The sequence below is a fragment of the Neofelis nebulosa genome, chromosome 6 (genome assembly GCF_028018385.1).
Source record: "Neofelis nebulosa isolate mNeoNeb1 chromosome 6, mNeoNeb1.pri, whole genome shotgun sequence".
Taxonomy (NCBI): domain Eukaryota; kingdom Metazoa; phylum Chordata; class Mammalia; order Carnivora; family Felidae; genus Neofelis; species Neofelis nebulosa.
In genome coordinates, this window is record NC_080787.1 from 4,210,455 (window position 1) to 4,217,702 (window position 7,248).

At 41.5% G+C, this 7,248-nt stretch overlaps 1 long non-coding RNA gene across 1 annotated transcript; it reads left to right on the forward strand.

The window, feature by feature from the left end:
* The first annotated feature begins 4,135 nt into the window (after window positions 1–4,135).
* Window positions 4,136–6,805, forward strand: LOC131515518 (uncharacterized). The gene is made up of 2 exons (XR_009263607.1): window positions 4,136–4,532; window positions 6,099–6,805. It is a non-coding gene; the product is annotated as an uncharacterized LOC131515518 (long non-coding RNA).
* The last annotated feature ends 443 nt before the right edge of the window (window positions 6,806–7,248 follow it).

The window sequence follows — 7,248 nt, forward strand, 5'->3', positions numbered from 1 at the left end:
TCAAATTTTCTATTTCTTCCTTGGTATTATGTGGGTCTTTAGAAATTTGTCCATTTCTTCCAGGTTGTCCAGTTTGTTGGCATATAATTTTTCATAGTATTTCCTGATATTTGCTTGTATTTCTGAGGGATTGATTGTAATAAATCTATTTTCATTTGTGATTTCATCTATTTGGATCCTCTCTCTTTTCTTTTTGAGAATCCTAACTAGAGGTTAATCAATTTTGTTTATTTTTTCAAAACACCAACTCTTGGATTTACTGATCTGTTATATATTTTTTATTTTATATTGTTTGTTTATGATCTGATCTTTATTATTTCTCTTCTGCTGGGTTTGGGGTGTCTTTGCTATTCTGCTTCTAGTTCCTTCAGGTGTGCTCTTAGATTTTTGCTTGGGATTTTTCTTGTTTCTTGAGATAGCCCTGGATTGAAATATATTTTCCTCTTAGCACTGCCTTTGCTGCATCCCAAAGGGTTTAGATTGTTATACTTTCATTTTCATTTGTTTCCATATATATTTTAAATTAATCTCTAATTGCCTGGTTGACCCATTCATTCTTTAGTAGAATGTTCTTTAACCTCCATGCTTTTGCAGGTTTTCCAGACTTTTTCCTGTGGTTGATTTCAAGTTTCATAGCATTGTGATCTGAAAGTGTGCACGGTATGATCTCAATTCTTTTCTATTTAATGAGGGATGTTTTGTGACCTAGTATGTGATGTATCTTGGAGAATGTTCCATGTGCACTGGAAAAGAAAATATATTCTGCTGTTTTGGGTTGCAGAGTTCTAAATATATTCGTCAAGTCCATCTGGTCCAATGTATCATTCATAGCCATTGTTTCTTTACTGATTCTGTGTCTAGATTATCTGTCCATTGTTGGAAATGGGGTAAAGTACCCTGAAATTACCACATTCTTTGAATAAGATTGCTTATGTTTGTGATTGTTTTATATATTTGGGGGCTCCCATGTTCGGTGCAGAGACATTTACAATTGTTAGCTCTTCATGATGGATAGACCCTATAATTATCATATAAAGCCTTTCATCATCTCTTGTTACAGCCTTTGATTTAAAGTCTAGTTTGTCTGATATAAGTATGGTCACCCCAGGTTTCTTTTGACTTCCAGTAGCATGATAAATAGTTCTCCATCCCCTCACTTTCAATCTGAAGATGTCCTCAGGTCTAAAATGAGTCTCTTGTAGAGAGCAAATAGAAGGGTCTTTTCTTTTTTTTAATCCATTCTGATACCCTATGTCTTTTGGTTGGGGCATTTAGTCCATTTATATTTAGTGTTATTATTGAGAGACATGGGTTTAGAATCATTGTGATGTCTGTAGGTTTCATGCTTGTAGTGATGTCTCTGATACTGTGTGGCCCTTGCAACATTTCACTCACAGAGTCCCCATTAGGATCTCTTGTAGGGCTGGTTTAGTGGTGATGAATTCCTTCATTTTTTGTTTGGGAAAACCTTTATGTCTCCTTGTATTCTGAATGACAGCCTTCTGGATAAAGGACTCTTGGCTGCATATTTTTTCTTTTCATCACTTTGAAGATTTCCTGCCATTCCTTTCTGGCCTGCCAAGTTTCAGTAGATAGGTCTTTTACTACTCTTATGTGTCTATCTTTATATGTTAGGGCTCATTTATCCCTGACTGCTTTCAGAATTCTCTATCCTTGTGTTTTTCCAGGTTCACTATTATATGTCATGCAGAAGATTGCTTCAAGTTACATTTGAAGGGAGTTCTCTGTGCTTCCTGGATTTCAATGTCTGTTTCCTTCTCCAGATCAGGGAAGTTCTCTGCTATAACTTGTTCAAGTACACCTTCAGCCCTTTTCTATCTCTTCTTCTGGAATTCCTATGATGTGGATATTGTTCTGTTTGATTGCATCACTTAGTTCTCTGATTCTCCCCTCTTGACACTCTTTTTTTAAATCTTTTCCTCAGCTTTGTCTTTTTCCATAATTTTATCTTCTAATTCACCTATTCTCCCCTGCTGCCTCTTCAATCCACGCTGTCGCCATCTCCATTTTTTTCTCTTTTTTTTTAATCTCCATTTTATTTTGCTCTTCATTTATAGCATTTTTAAATTCATCATGACTGTTTTTTAGTTCCTTGATCTCTGCAGCAATAGATTCTCTCCTGTCCTCTATGCTTTTCTCAAGCCAAGCGATTAATCTTATGACTATTATTTTAAATTCTTGTTCAGTTGTATTGCTTATATCTGTTTTGTTCAATTCTTTAGCTGTCACTTCTTTCTGGGATTTCTTTTGAGGGTAGTTCTTCCACTTCATAATTTTGGCTAGTTTTCTGTCCCTTATGAGTTTTAAAAGCTTGCTATTAGCTCTGCACCTGCAAGCATTGCTATATTAAAGGGGTATCATACACTGTCCAGGGTTTGGCCCTTTAGGAGGTGTTTGGTGGACAGTGTTACTTGCTCGTTGTTGTGACTTTTGTTATTTTATTTCTCTACTTGTAGTGATGTTTTGGACCCTCCACGAGGTGTGCTTTGATTTGTTCCTTGAAGTAGCCCTGGAAAGGGAAACAAACAGAATAATAGGAAACAAAGACTCAAAAATAAAACAAACAAACAAAAACTATCCAGAAGCAAAAAACCAGCTACAAGTAAAGAACAGGGTGGAGGCAGTGCTGATTGAAGAGCATGTACAAAGAGAGGAATGACAGGAGTGGGGACCTAGAGAAAATAAATAAACAGTGACCAGGCAGAGATACTAAAAGAATTAATCCAGAGAGAGAAAAGGAAAATAAAGAAGGAGGCAGGAAAAAAAAATGAAGACAAAGTTACCCAGAGAAACTATATGGCTTGATTATTCCAGAGAGAGAGAAAAGAAAGTATAGAAGGAGGTGTAGAACATCTAGCAAGAGAAGGGATTAAATATGTCTGCTAAAACAAACCATTGACCAGAGTAATCAGCCTAGAGGAGTTAAGAGATAAGAAGGGAGGATATATTTAAATAACAAGAATTTTTCTGGAATTAATCCAGGCTGTGCAGCATCACTGGTCTGGATGATGGAACCATCTGGTTCCACAGCATCCAGTTAGCTCCAGCAGATACCCAGTGTGGAGCGGCATGGGTTGGTGTAGGCTGGTGATGCCTCCACTATGAGCCCCAGACCAAACCAATCCCTGAGGCCCTGCCTTGGTGGTGGAAGGGGGGGAAATGGCAATCCCCCAGTCTCTTCTCCATGGACCCAGCAGACTCCTTTGGAGTCATCCTCGCTGTGCCGTGGGTGCAGACAAGGTGGTCATTCTTGCTCCACTGACTCCCCTGACCATGCCCTTGTCTAGGATTCAAAGTCCTGCTCTGTGCTCTCTGGCATTGGGGAAGCCCCTCTCAGTGTGGCCGAATATGTGGTACTGGATGGCTTTGTCTGTGCTGCCGCATTTCAGGGAGTACCACCTTCTACTGTGGACTGTGCTGACCTCGTCACCTAGCCCTGGGGGTGGTGGATGCAGGCAGGCTTTGTCCTGTACCACTGTATTCCAGGGAGGGAGCCACTTTCTCCTACTGTGCCCTCGCCCCAACCACTGAGCCCCGGGGTGGCAGACATAGGCAGGCTTCATCCTATTGTGCAACACTCCCGGGAGGGGATTGCTTTCTCCTACTGTGGACTGCTCCCCACCTCCCCAGGTGCACAAACAGGGCAGCTGGCCCCAGTCTGAAGAAAGCCCTGCAGTTAGAGATAGAATCCCTCTCAGTCCCAGTCCGAGGTTTATCTCTTGTCAAGATATAGTCCTACACTTCCCCAGCCACTCTTTCTCTTCCCTTTGTCTCTCCATAGAAGGGGATGCCTCCCTTCTGTGCCTACACAGACTGTTTTATCTCCCCCAGTTTGCAATCACTGTCCTATAGCCTGCCAAGGATGTCTTGGTGTCTCCCTTTTAGACTTGGCCTCTTTTCCTCCCAGACTCTTGGGGTTCAAAGTCCTTTGGCTTTAGCACTTCTTTGAGAGACACAGGAAGTATGGATGCCCCTTCTTCTCCACCATGTTGGCCCCTGTCCTACTCTTAACTTTTTAAATATTAATCCTTAAGGAATAACTCCAGATGAGTGACATTCCTCAAAATAAGATAAACCCTCTCACCCTATGGTGCTATGCAATACCCCTAAAGAGCGGCCCATGTGAACTGGGCCCACTAAACTTCTCACCTGGGGTTGAGGATATGCTTGTGTTCTTTCAGATTTCAGACTTCTTCGGATTCCCTTTTGGTTGGTGAAGCCTTACCATGGCATCATGGAGACTCCCAGGATATCTTCCAGTGAACCAACACTCCCAGAGACTGACTATGAGTGAGCGGCCACCAGCCCCCTTTTCCAGATGGAAGAAGCCTCTTCATTGACTCCTCATCCTGAAGCCACTCTGCAAATGCAAGTCCTTGCCCCTGATATAACATAGGGAAGCCTTAAAACTCCTGTCTAACCAGGCCAGCATCCTCTTAAAACTCAATGATATTGCATAGACCCCCGACTCGCACCTGAAGGCCTTGATCTCCATCATGGACAAAAATTAGGTATGGGTAACCCTAATTATACTCCTTGCCCTCAGTTGTCCACAGTTTAACACTCGTAGACTGGGATATTCTTATTAGAAAAAATGACACTAAATTAATAGGAGGAGCCAACCTTAACCCACCCTTCCAAACTGAGCAAGAACATTGACTTATATGCCAAGACCTCGATGGTGGCTTACTTCAGCACCTCCTATGTATGTTACCAAATTTAGCAACTTATCTGCTTGTCTTAAACTAAAAATCAACTGGCTTTTGTATGTACAGCCCAAAACCTCTACAAAACCAGACAATTTTACCTTTTTCTCAGCTACAAGCTTTGATATACCTCAAAAAACAAACCTATCTCACACTCCTAATGTTATAGCTTGCTCTAGTCTCAAATAGACCACCCCCAGAATAATATTTCTTGGACAACCTGTTATGGAGAGACTGAGCATCATCTTCACTGGGGTAATTGGACTATTACTGACAGGGGTCCTAGAGGACTTCTTGAAACAAAATATTCTAAGACCATATCCTTTGACCAGTTTGGTAGGGAGACTATTTTTTGGAAAGATGGAGGTTTGGCTCTATAATTTCTGCTCATAAAGGGAAATTAAAAGTGGCTTGTTAATCTTTGGAAGCTAGGTCTTACCTTCTTCACTCGTACTGTTAGCTGCCCCCCCCCAAAATATGTAAATCAGCATACTAACCTAACTTGGGCCTCCCTGCACAATGACCAATTTGCATAGATCACTATTTGTATTCCTTCTCCCTATGTTCTCTTTGCTACCTCCACTTTACAGATCCAACAACAAGAAAATAATTATAATATCTCTACCTCCCAGGGCTGCTTTGTCCTGCATAAGTAATGATAACATCACACAATTAAATATTTCCTCTTTATTAGTACTTAGCATATCTCAGCCTGGGTTCCTGTTAATAGCTCTGAGCCCCATATGCATCTATCAGGACTAGGCAGTTTCCAAGCTTGTTCATCACTGGCACTCTACTGTAAGGTGAAAAGGATTGGTTGTCCTGCTAATCATGGGCATCCTAGCAGCAATAAGCATTATCACCTCTGCTACTGTAGCTGGAATCAGGCTGTGTCATACTATATAGACAGCCCATGCCCTTAATAAATTTATGGTCAATACTACCAAAAAATTTATAAGCCCAACTTCCACTGATAAACTAGTTTTGGCCCACATTCAAGCTCTTAAGGCTGCAGTGGAATTTATTGGAAAGACACAGGAGGCTTTGTTCCTCCACTCTAAGCTGCCCTGTGACCATAACTACCAGCATATCTACATGACTGGCATTACTTATAATCACTCCCAAGCTTGTGATGCTGTCCAGACACACCTTCACAGTGTCTTTTCTTCCTACCTCTCTGACAACATAGAAAATTCAGATATGACTTTGCACCAACAGCTACAATATGCAGAGGGTCAGGTTAAAAATGAATGGGCTGATTCTTGGGCAATGTGGCATGACCTAGATCCTTTCTCACAGCACCCATCTCAAATTCTGGATAACTCTCAGAAGTGGAATGCTTTTACTATGTCTCTTTTTATGTCTTTGTAGAATCACCCGTCAGACCATCCAAGAGCAAAAGAAGGACCTGGAGCTCGTCATGACAGTCCTTGAACACAAAACTAGAAGAACCAAAAAAAAAAAAAAAAACCCCACAAAAAAACAAAAAAGGGGGAACTGTGGGGAATAAGCTTAGGAATTCCCCGAGCCTGCGCTGATGGGTTAACAAGGCATAAAGAATCATGAAGCCATAGGATGCTCACACCCAAGTTTGGGTAAACAAGATTAGGCATACAAGGATAGAGAAGGGGGGCAAAGGCCCCCAATACAAAGATATATGAGGTGAGCAAGATTAGGTATTCAGGGCAAAAGCACCCCCACCCCCAATTTAGTATTATAGCATAAATCTGCTTTCACAGGAAGGAAGGACCAAACTAGGTAAACAGGGCTATAGACCGCTGTGCTGCGGGTGATACTGCCACAGTGGAGCTTATTAGCAAAAGAAAGGTGTCTAGTTAAACCTTAGGTTATGTGCTCTGTCTTATCCCCTCGGCTAAGGTAAACAGAGGTGGTACCTCATGTCTCCTTTAAACAACCTTTTGCGCAGCCACCTGGCACCAGGATTTTGCTTTGTATTAACCCAAACCCCTAACCCTGGATATCTTCAAGACCCCCTTTCCCTCACGTCCACGAGTTGCATGTCCATCAGCATGTGTGTAAGCCTTCTGATTATAATAAAAATGGGGCAAGAACTCTTATTCAGGGCTCTTGTCTTTTCCCAGACATTACCCATCTCTCGCATTTAATCCTGCATCCCTCTTTCTTGCCAGACAAGAAAGAACTCTAGACCCAGAGTCTACGACAATGCATCTTTTCCGACCACAACAAAACTTGATGTCAACCACAAAAACAAGGAAGACAACAAATACATGGAGGTTAAACAGCATGCTCTCACATCACACCTGTCAAAATAATTAAGATTATCAACTCAGGCAACAACAGATGTTGGCGAGGATGCAAAAAAGAACAACCCTTTTGCACTTTTGGTGGAAATTCATCCACTGTGGGGAACAGTGGAGGTCCCTCAAAAAATTACAACTAAAGCTACCCTATGACCCAACAATTGCACTACTAGGTATTTATCCAAATGATACAGATGATTTGAAGGGGCACATGCACCCCAATGCTTTATACCAGCGCT